General features: G+C 44.8%; 1 protein-coding gene across 3 annotated transcripts in view; it reads right to left on the reverse strand.

Annotated features, from left to right (window-relative positions):
• Nucleotides 1–12,185, reverse strand: part of LOC146818006 (neuroblast differentiation-associated protein AHNAK-like) — a 237,367-nt gene that overhangs the window by 109,070 nt on the left and 116,112 nt on the right. For 2 of the 3 annotated variants that reach the window (XM_085611487.1, XM_085611488.1), the window contains one exon: nucleotides 7,274–7,387. The gene's annotated coding sequence lies outside the window, so the exon portion shown is untranslated. The remainder of the gene's footprint in view (nucleotides 1–7,273; nucleotides 7,388–12,185) is intronic. The other variant, XM_085611490.1, reaches the window with a different exon arrangement.

Genomic DNA, 12,185 nt, shown 5'->3' on the forward strand with positions numbered 1-12,185 from the left:
CATCAAGATATAGCTCTTTAGTTGCCCAGGTTTCTTGGAACATAAGGATGTCAAATGTATTTATCATATTTGTCCAATCTTCTATATTTAATTTTGAGGCCAGACCTGCCACATTCCAACTCAACACCTTCAATATTGAGTCAGAGCAATCAATTAATTGGGTCATTTCCACCCCAGGGCTGGTATTAGAAGTCTCCTTGGGTACCGTATAGACCAATCCAGTAGTTTGAGTTTTGGGTGAAAGTCAATCAAGGGTGTCCAAGTCAGAAATAGCCAAAAATCTATTTACCGACTGATAAGAAGGGCTGAGGAGTGGACACTGTATAGATGGCGGTTTATAGAAGAAACCAAGGGGTAATGCACAGATGTTTGTAGAGGACAGGCAGTTGGGTCTCTTTAACTGCTAATATGGATCAAACGGTCCTAGGCCGGGAAACATTAACAACAATGCAATCGCCCCTGATAGTTTTCACTGCAGGTCCCACCCAGCCTACCCTTCGTACCATTAAAATTTCATGTATATCAGACCTCCTATACCCTTTGTGTTTAGCCATCCAGTCCACACATTTATTCCGCAGTTGTTCCCAGGACTCTGGTTTGTTTTTCTCTAGTGGGGGTACCCCTACAAGAGTTAGCACATATGGGCAGGATGCAGGGGGTAAATTTAAAACATCCTTGTTTGGTTCTACATGCCCCCTGGTGTCAATGTCAACAACACTTGTGCTAACTATCGGACCATCTTGGGCATCATCAGGGTTTACATTTTGGGTATTGGCAGATAGAGTGTATAGCTTAGAGGCTAGGGGGTTTCTCATTTTATTATTAGAGTCAAGGGGAACAGGCAACAACTTTACGGTTTGGGGCACTTGTCGAGCCAGTTGCACATTCTGAGGTGGATTTTCCAGGGTGCTGACCTGTCGAGTTGGCTCATTGTGTTCCCTGCAAGGTGGTGTTGCCTTAGTAGTTAGGGATTCCAGGCGATCTAAACGCTTTTATAACTTATCAAAACTTTTATCCACAAGCCCTTTAACACAATCATACAATGTGTCAACTATAATATCTATAGCAGTATTCCCAAGTGTGAAGTTAGAAAAAGCAGTCTGCGTGGACTTCGTCTGAGTGGAATTACTTTGGGTATCCACATCAGCTAGGTCAATTAAGACACTACTGGGGATTGGGTCTGCGGGAACCATGGGGCCCTTAATCCACGTGTTTAACGTTGTACGTTGTGAGTTCAAGCGTGGGGGCTATTTTCGTTTAGAGCATGCTGGTTTCACCACCTTCCTCTTCTTTCTCGCTCCACTTACTTCTGGGTTAGGGGTTGTGTCCAGGTTGGCTGTAATTAATGTCAATGAAACAGTTCGGTTACACCCAGATTCAAAATTTGCAGTTGTTCCTATAGAGCCAAACCCTTCCATGCCCAGCGTGTTCTCTCCAGTGGAGGTTTGAGGGGAATGTTCAGTGATTCTCTGTGTCAGTACCTCTGGATCGCTTATATCAGTTTGTGCTTCACATTGGATTTTTGTGGGGCCCAGGGACAATCTTCTATCCGTCAGCTGGATCTCGGTGCTGACCATATTCACCGCCCACTCCCAACATAGTGTCTATGGATGTAATTTTGCGTGCTGGGGTAATAGCGCTGCGTTTGCCCATAATGACAGAACCCCCAGACATCCAAAAAGTACCAGAAGAAGGAACACACCACTCACCACTACAGGATACAGTTTTAGTTTTAGCTCTGGTTGTTAAGGGAATGGCCCAGCCCGGCCTCCCTCAGCCCCTGATGGCCCGCCCTTTGCCCGGACTTAGCTCGGCGCCCGCCCGCGCGGGAGGCGTTCCGCGTTCTTCTAGCGCCTTCGTGCGCGGCGGGAGCGTCATGAGTGCACCGGTGGTCCCCGGGACAGCCGGGAAATGTAGTAGCTAGCCGTTGCCCTTACGGCCTCCTGATCACTCCTGGTCACTGCCGGTATGTTTCTAATCCCCCCTTAGGGAGTAGTGAATAGGGTTAAGATCAACAGCTAAATGTTCAGTCACAGCAGTCACAACAAAGCAACTCCGACTTCGGGATAACAGTACATGAGAGGATCTCCTGCCTCACAGTTTTCATGGAGCCCCCACACAATCCGTGATTATCCTTGGATACCGGTCCTACTCAGGCGACCAGATTGCCGGGCGCACGACCAAGAGAGGGGGCCCAGCCCAACCTCTTCCGGGGCTAAGAAGGGCGCTTTTGTGCGATTTACAGCTCCTCCCCCTCCTGGGGTCCTGCTGGCTTGTGGGCAATGGCGTCCTGAACTGTGGCAGGCAGGAGGCAAACAAAAGGAAAGCGTCTGATGCCGCGGGCTGTCAGCGGCACTTCTGTGCGCAATTGACAGCTCCTCCCCCTCCTGGAGTCCTGCTGGCTTGTGGGCAATGGAGTCCCGAACTGTGGCAGGCAGGCAGCAGACAAAAGGAAAGCGTCCCGCGACCTATCATGATCGGGTCCTTAAAGGCGAAGCCGTGTGTAGGTTTAATTCCGTAGGCGGCACTCTCCCAATTTTCCTCAAATCCAGTCTCTCCGTCCAATGCACTCGCCTCAAAGACCTGCGCTTTAAAGGATCCATCCAATGAATGAGATTACAATCCATCTCAAACCCCAAACAGACGTCATCAAAAAAGCAGCATTCTAGGATGCCTACTGTCTGTGAATGTTAGAGATGCTGGCTAGGTAAATAGAACAGTTTTATCTCTGCCCTGGATGGCCCCTTAAAAGAGATGCTGCATGGTGGGTGCGCTCTTTCAGTTTAACCCCCTGCACTGGAAAACTCCTTACAATCTGAGTTGCACAATATTTTCTCAAATTCCGTTCAGCCAGAAAAAAAAATGTGCATTATTTTACAGCAACCAGTTTAACTTCAAAGTGCAGTAAACATCCCAAGCCTCCTTTCTAGCGCCAAGGGTATCCATGCCTTATAGAGCGCTTTATAAAACTTCCCTAGCATAGCCTAGTAACAACATATGAGTGACAATCAATGTTACACGTGGAGCTCTTCAGATGTCCCTTTAAATGTTTCTCGCCCCCGTGACACGCTTCCTCCGTGGAATGTTGTAAGACAAGCTGAGCCACACGTGGTCCTCGGTGACTCACCTGCTGTCTCTAAGGGAGGAACCAAAAATGTACGGCGCACAATAGGAAACTCTCGCTTGCATTCACTTCTCACACAGGGCACAGCCCAAATGTAAGGCACGCCTTATTTATTCTTACAAATCAAAAGTACACTTTCACGTTTTTCTTTTGGACAACATGACCTTTAACATGTGATTTCTGTGCAAGTAAAATCAAAACTATCTCGAGGAAAGAGAATCTCTTGAAACCATAGTGCAGAAGGATTGAGCTAAGACATGGAATATTAAAAGTTGTGTTGGAAAAGTACAAACTTTGCCCGTTGATTAAACCACATGAAAGAATCTTCTCCAAAACAATGCATCATTGGTATGAATGCGAGATGTTGGGTACGGGCCTGATGCGGCAATTTTTAGATGGGAAAAAGTGATGCACTGGTGGCGCTCGAGGCTTGTACAGAAGCCCCCGAGGGCCTCATTTGAGGTTTTTTTTGCCAAAGGGCACTGCAGCAGGCCTTGCTGCTGCGCTGCCATACAACAAAATAAACAAGCATTGGCATAGCCAATAGGTCTCGCCTTTGGGACCTTATAAGTGTTTAGCCATGCAACGGTTGCATAACTGAACACTTATAAGGTCCCAAAAGCGAGACCTATTGGCTATGCCAAGCGGCCGTGCGGCCGTGAAAGTAATCGCGGTCAAGCGCGGCACGCTCCCGCGCTCATGCACTGTAGCTCTAGGCTGGCCTGGTAGCACTTTTTGGAGCCCTCTCAATAAGTCTCGCCAGACCAGCGCATGTGCTGGGTCAGGCGAGACCTAAAAAGGCAGGAATGCGCCGTATCTATTAGATACAGCTCATTCCGGTCCTTTAACCCTGCGCCGGCGCACAATTGGCTACCATGCGCCAACGCAGACACCTTTGCACCATGGTGCAAGGGTGCCCATGGTGCGAGGGTGCCTGCATTGTGGGGATGATTATGTTTTGTGCAAGAAGGAAAACCTTGAGGCACAAAAACAATAACAAGAGGCTTTTTCCTCATTCTATATGAGCTGCAGAATGCAGCACACATAGAAAGAGGCAAAACGAGGAGAAATAAAGACATTTCTTCTTGTTGTACCTGCCTCAGACTTACGATTTGTGGTGAATATGGGGCATTATCAAAAACCATTGATGTTGCTCGGAAAGTCCCCAGCAACACCCATGGAACTCTCCTTTCACACAGTGTTCTGCGTGATAGGGCCACATATTTATAAGGTCACGTAAAGCCACGTAACATGGCTTTACGTGGCCTTATAAATATGCCAGTGGCACATTGCGCCACCGGACCATAAATAAAGTTAGTGCCGGTAAGACCTCATAAATGAGGCCCTTAGTTTTTTGCATACAGAGGGGCAGATTAACTAATTTGTAGCACAACACAGAGCAGCAACCAAAGTTGCTGCGCTCTTTTGCACAAGGAAGAGAAAGCAGCTCAAATCCTTATTTACGAAGAAGCATTGGCAAAGCCAATTGGTCTCCCCTTTTACCCTTTGATCATGCTGTACAGCATGAGCAAAAGAAAGAAAATATGCGATGCTGCAGCTGCATAATTTTGCATGTGCGTGCATAAGTGTGACATGGGTACTGCTCTTTTTTCTAAAGATGAAATGCTGGCAGCAATTTACATCTGGCATAAAAAATAAAATAGGATGGGCATGGGGGAGAAGAGGGCAACAGAGGAGCAGGTCGGGAAAGCGAGGGGGCAGTAAGAAAAAAGCACACAAAGAAGGAATCAACAAGGAAGGTGAGGAGATGCACACAAGGAAGGGAAGAACATGGGGAGGAGAAGAACACAGGTGAGAGCAACACAGAGTGTGTGGGGACAAGAGGACATGAGCGAGGGAAATCAACATGGAGCGCTGGTGGAGAGAAGCGCACAGGTTAAAGAGAGCACAGAGCAGGTGAAAGTAAAACACAAAGAAGACAGCTGGAAAATGCATGCACTCTCATGGAGTGCTTAGGCAGAAAGAAAAAAAGGAGTTCCCTAAACGTGAGCAGTGGAATGACACGAGTAAAGAAGCTTTGCTGAAAGGGAGGGACAAACACAAGGTGGACAAGGCAAGCCATCGAATAGGAAGCAAATGAGAGTGCCTATAAATGAGCTGAGAGATCAGGTTCTGCTGTCAGTGCTAGTGGAAAGAAGAACAGAGGAACCAGGTTCTGCTGTCAGTGCAAGAAGCATTCAGAGCAGATAAGCCATCAGTGCGTTGAGAAAGAGGAGAAGAGAGGCTAGGATCTGCAGTGAGGGCTAGAGGAAGGAAGATGAGAGAAGCTGGGCTCTGTAGTTATTCACAAAGGGGAGAAGCATAAAAAGGCCATGCACTGCAATCATTGGTCGAGGTCAATGGAGCAGGAAGTCTAGTTTCTGCTTTCATTGGTAGAGGCGAGAGGGGCACAGAGTTCAGAATTTGCTGCCATTGGTAAGGAGAGACGAGTACCAAGATCAGGCCCTGCTGCCATTGGACGAGACAGGAGCACCAGCTACAGGAGCCAAGAGCACAGGCTCTGCTGTCAGTGGCACAGGAGTAAAGGAGACAGAAGTCAATCTCTGCTGTCCGAAGAAAGAGGAAAGCAGAAGACAAGTACTGCACTCAACGCAACTGGGGAGAGGACCAGAGAACAGGCCTACTGTCACCGTAAACAGACACTTTCTGGTGTCACAAATTACCACTGGTTTGAACTGCAAGTGTATCCATTTCCAATAATAGATCCATTCAAAATATTCTGTAATTTAAAAAAAGGTACAGCACCCGAAAGCTGTTCCACAGCAATCCTTCATCTCAAGACATGAAAAATAAACAAGCCAACAGTGTAACTGCCACCATAAAACATACGAAAACTATGTATATCTAATGTTCTGAAGATTTCTTCTGCTTACCATTTAGAGTTTTAAATCGAGTGTGTTTGTATGGGGTTCTTATTGGTTTCTTGTAAGAGTTGAGGCTACTGCTGGGTGCAGGTGCTTTAAGGTTTCCTTTTATGGTAATACAAGTTTTGTCTGAACACTGCTGTTGAGGAAAGTGTCTAGAGCTGTGAGGACATTGGCTAAAGATACCCAGGCGATATCACCACACCACTGACCTTATAACAAAGCAAACCCTCTAAACCAATCAGGTAGGTTTACGAATGAATGTAAAGTAACAGAAATGTTTTTATTGGCTTTCATAGAGCAGTACCAATAGTCTCATTTTAGAGGGTCAAAATATTAGCATGCACAGTTTCCCCACATGCTGTACTGCTCTCATGAGAAAGTGGAATTATACCTGAACCGTGAAAAGCCTCTCACTAACCTAATGTTGTTGCTTTATATTCAGGGCCTCATTTACAATATTATGACGCACGGCAGCGCAGCAAGCCTTCTTGCTCTGCTGCAGTGCATCAAAATAAAAGGGCAGGAATGCGCCATATCTACAAGATACAGCGCATTTTGTATCCCTCTCGCCATGCGCCAATGTAGACATCTTTGTGTCATTTTGAAAGGGTGACTGTGCTGAGGGGACGATTGCTTTTGTGCACGAAGGGACACCTTCCAGCACATAAACAATCATTAAAGGCATTTTTCTCTTTCTATGCGTGCAGAATGCAGCACGCATAGAAAGAGGAAAAACCACGGAGAAATTAAAGTATTTCTCCTTTTTGCGCTTCCTTACTGGGGAGGCGTATGCCCCTTTCAAGAAGAGTTATGCGTGAAAGGGAAACATATTTAAAAGGTCATTAAAAGTCATGCAACGTGACTTTCTATGGCTTTGTAAATATGGAGAAGCCCACTGCGCTGCCGATGCGTCAATTAAAGGCATGAGCTCAATGGGCTTGTAAATAAGGCATGCACGGTATGTTCCTCTGTTTCCAAACCAACTGGTACTCGCAGCATCCACAGCCATTTCAAGTATGAACACAGAAGAACAGCCACAGAATGATAATAAAGAAAGATTTTATGAATTAAAGGTGCAAACCTTTAAATTGAGGTCAACTGACGTGAAAAATTGCCAGTAAATAAGCATTTTGATCATTCCGAATGTGCTAGATAGTAGCAATTGTTTCAAATACACACGTTTATTAGGATCAAGAGAGAGACATTAACCCCACTAGTGTTTTCAAACTAAGTTGACAGCTATTTCGTTTGCTTAGATTACCTTACAGCACAATGCTTTGAGGAGCTTTGCAGTTTATAATCCTGTTCAGAAAATGTGTCCAAAGATCAGCTACTTGTCTTGGAAGTCGCTCTTGAAAATATCACAATGTTGATTCTGGTAGAGAGAAAATATACCAAAAGTTAATTCAAGATGGTGGACGTCTTTGCAGGATTTATACATTTTATTTTATGATTTCGTTTTTTTAAAAACTTGTGAAGTGCTTGTTTGACATTGTCAATTGGAGCCCCTTAAAAGATGTTTGGTTGAGCTTAAACCCTCATACAGAAACTTACTGTTTTCATCTGGTGTAAAACGAGGAATTTGATGCATGCCAAACTCCTTGAATGCCTAGATGCATGTCTAGTGGGAGAACTGCGAGACAGCGTAGCTTGAATTAACTTATGCGAACGCTCTCTCTTGCCATTGCCAGTGCCTGTGATGGTTTGTCATTGCTTCATTATTGACGGAACTGATGGGAGTCACCAATTTACATTTTATTTTTTAAAAGACAACAGCAAAAATATTTTTGGGTCTCAAAAAGCTCACATCATTACAGCAAGTACTTTATGAGTGATGTACTCTATGTGACAGATCAAATTGACGTTTCTCACAGTGAAGTTATCTTGACCAACTGCCCCATCCTGTGTACTGTAGTGGGCGGAAGAAAAATGTGAACAACATAATAACAGATCAATGGATAGAGAGGGGTAGCTGAAAGGGGGAGGTTTCGTTTTCATGGAGTTTGTATTATGAGAGATAATGAAGATATTTTTGATCAGAGAGGTGCATCTCTCACTCCTGGGTCCAGCAGCCCAATACAAGATGGTAAACGTTATACCCGACAGCCTTAGAGTGGTCTTCCCTCTAACGTTTTGCCTACCTCCTCACCTTTTCTGACATCGTTTTTGCTGGCGTTAGGACTCTGTGCACTTTACCATTGCTGACTAGTGCTAACGTGTACTCGCCCCTAAACATGGTAATATTGGTGCATCTCCAATTGGCATATTTAATTTACTTGTAACTCCCTAGTAAAGCGCACTACATATGCCCTGTGCCTGTAAATTAACTGCTACTAGTGGGCATGCAACACTTATTGTGCCACCGTCTTAAGTAGCCCTTCAACCATGGCTCAGGCCTGCAATTGCAGAGCCTGTGTGTACAGTTTAACCTGCCATTTTGACCTGGCAAGATAAACCTCTTGCCAGTCCCAAACCTTACCCTTTTATACATACAAGTCACCTCCGAGGTAGGCCCTGGATATTCCATTGCTGTTAGGTCACATCTATTCACTGTTTTCAACAATGGAACGTGAGAGTAATCCTAACCCTAATGTCTTTAGATTTTATTTCAAGAATGGAGGCTAGTATTATGCATATGGTAGGTTTATTACTACTTCCCACAACGGGAATAACAATGCAGAGGAAATCAGAATAAACAATTCACAGTATAAAGCCAAATTTTGATAATCTCTTCTTTTTCGCTGCTCCAGAGCAGATAAATTATTGTACCCTTGAGTTCTTTAAATATTTTCCCAGCATGTCAGGGTTATTAGTTTTATTTTAGAAAGCACTACAAAATCATCTACACTGGCATGGCCAAGAAAATCATTGTCTGTCTACAAAGGCTACAGAACAGGCAGCCGGTTAGGTCTTCAACTTCATAAATATGTTATCATTGAGGCTGTCCTGAAGGCCCAGCAAAGCTTCTCAGTAGATGCAGGGTTCAAATTCTAGGACTTTTGCACTATCCACAACTCTTTCAGGGCAAAGAACCTCAGAAATTGTCCCCAATTACATCTCGGGCAAAAACTTTAGGTTAGAGTCTACCCACTTAATCCATCAATGGATGAAGGTAGAACCTATGCAGTGCAGGGCTCTAAAATGTAAAAATTCCTGAACCCCATCATGAGATCTAAACCCAACCGCTTATGATTTAGCAGACTTTTAATTACTGAACTACTCAGACTGGTCTTCTATTGGTCCTACTTGCTGCTCAAGGGTCACAACCAAAGAACATCAGAGAAAGGCCACACCCATCTGCTGGGATTCCAGCTTCCCTAGCCTCCCTTCCTAGGTGTACTGAATATGGTGAGTTTTTCTTCTTTACTTGGACTCAGCAGCCTAACGTTTGTGATTATCCTGGACAGTAGCATAACTAGGATTGGTGATTTCTTATGCTAGTGATGTGAGGCTTTTCTGGGAATGAAAAGAAACAGTGTTTGAGAATAGGCCCATTTTATATCGCAGAGACAGCATCATGCCAGCCCTGAACTCCCTTAAGTGTCTTTGAAGTTTCTGGCACAAGGTACAACCTGGCAGCTTCCCAGCATACAAATGTGCGATCCTACTGCTCTAGTTATTCAATAAGAATACAGCATGGGAGGAGGTGCATGTTCATGGAGATCCAGAAACTTGGGGAATCCCGAAGCTGTGCCGTGCCGTCCGCCTCCACCTCCAAGCTATAAATGACTTACTTAAGAAGTCATCAGGGGCTTCCAGATGATCCTTGGTATTCCTCATAATGTCACTCAAGGTACTTGATAGAGCCCTGCTGGATTCAAGCTGACTGCACAGCATCTCAGTGTGGTGACAATTCTGCCTAAATTTAGGACTTGCCTGTGGTCTATGCCCGCAACTCCTGTTGCTGGCTTATGCCCAGTCATCCGCTTCAAAGCTAGGTCCAGTTTTATAGGGAGGACACAGACATTGCATGGTGACCTTTGTCCTCTGGTATGGGCTAGTTATCATACAGAATTAACCTGTGCTACAGTGTGAGAAGAGTGGTTCTTGGTCATGCGTGGCTGGATTCTATTGGCTGGCTGTGGCTCCCCGAGGGAACAATCCACATTCCTTAGCTTACCCAGCAATGCATTTGCTTCTCTCCACATTATGGGATGTGCAGGTGGATGAAGGTGTGAGCTGCCATTAGCTCTTGATGACCTGGGGGCTATTCAATTTTTCCTGGGCAGCCCATTTCAACTGGAGCACTACCTTAGCTCAAGCAACGTAGCCCATTGGTGGAAGCTAGGCTTGAAGGAAAAATGCCCACCTGCAATATCAGTTCACCAAGATAGATAGGATAACCTTTCCTCATGCCCAAAATATACACTACTGCATTGGTCAAACTGCTGGACTGATGAGACTTCACTTCACAGGTGCTCAAGATATGAATTCCTTGTTCGCATGGGTCAGACGTGAGCCTCCGAGGACTGGTGATGGCTCCATGGCACTGGGCCGCGACCTTCCTAGTGAAGAAGCAGACTATAGGTCAAGATGTCTGCGGCATCTTCATGTCTTTGCCATGCATTCTATGCATTCTTTCCTTAGTTATATGTCTCCTTCTGCTCAGCCAGTGTGACTGTGAGGTAATAGAATGCTGATGTGTGCATGGTTTGCGTAAGTGTCAGATGGAATGCATGGGCTAAGCAGCAAGGAGACATATAAATAAAGCGATTATGGCAAAGACGTCCTACAGTGTTAAGGTAACACTTGGCCTAGAATCTCAAACACAAGTTGCCTATGTTGCTTGTTTGTAACCTTTAATTTGTCCTAAGAAATGTGATGTAATAAACTCCAGTATGTATTATGTATGTATTAAAACTGTTCTAAAGTATAGCTCTCTAAAAAAACATTTAGGTCTAGACTGCATTATACAAGACTGCAAAATAAAGAAGTTAGTACATAAATAATTATTTAATAAATAGTTTAGCTATTTAAATTATGGCCATTTTATGAAGATCATACAGCAAGCAACTTATATTGCATTTATATCTCTTGCTTCAAGCGCTGCACAATCTGATCGGTCATTCACTAGTTATCTCCATGGGGCATATCAACAAGGCCCGGCATTAAAATTGTCGCTTTAGCGTCCGTTTTCGGGCGAAAAGCGGTGATAATTTTATCGCCCTATCAGCATGGACACGCTAACGCGTGAATCCATGCCTTAGCGCCCATTTACTTTGCGCCTCGCCAATGAGATGCGAGGTAGGCGTTCCCGACTGAAATTCTGCAAAAATATTCACTAACACAGCTTCTCCCTATCAACAACGAAATCCCTAACCCGCCTAGCGACATAAAAAGTAGCGCTAAACAGGTATATCGCCGGTTTCTTACGCCTGCTAATTTTCCGACTTAGCCATATGTATCATGGGAGGTGGATTGTAATGCTAAGTCCACATGTCCCTATCTACAATGTTTTCCCTAACGCTGTTTTTTTTTTTTTTTTTTTTTTTTAAATCCGCTGGAAATCCTGCAATATTGCCGCTTATCGCAGGGATTTCTATCGCCTCGGCAATGCGCGGTTAATAATGCGATAACCGGGCGATAGAATCCGGCAATAGACGGCGTTAGGGGTGTGAACGCTAAACGCGGCCAAAGATAATTATCGCTGCTGCTTGATGATATGCCCCCAAGTGAGCAGGAACACACTTCTGCTTTTATAAAGCATCACTTGAAGGCCAACCTTCACGTTTCATTTGCAGTCTGTTTAGTATGTGTCATCTAATGGTGGAAGATGGGTGGGGGGGCTAAAGGCATGTTTAAACTCAGATGATGAAGGCTGGGTGTAGCATGATGGTAGGTTTTGCAATTATTTTCGACCTCTTTTCCATTATGTTTTGTGAAAGGTGCAGAGAACCGTCAATGTGATCATGGCTTCCTAGTCTATGTAGGACATGAGGGCTTGGGTAGGCTCCAGCCCATGGTTGGTTTGGAGTAAAGATTTTGTGGAGTAGGGAGAGCTGGAGACGGATCCCTTTGACCACTACATTAAATTGTGGAAAAATCACGGTTTTGAATGAAAGAGAATCCCAAGCTTTCTTGGTTTTGAGGTGGTGTAAGTGCTATCTCAAGATCCACAAACCTGTCAAAGGGTAAATGGGGGCTCAGTTTCTCCCACTTGGATGAGTCAGGTA

Source organism: Triturus cristatus, chromosome 6, assembly GCF_964204655.1.
Source record: "Triturus cristatus chromosome 6, aTriCri1.1, whole genome shotgun sequence".
Taxonomy (NCBI): Eukaryota; Metazoa; Chordata; class Amphibia; order Caudata; family Salamandridae; genus Triturus; species Triturus cristatus.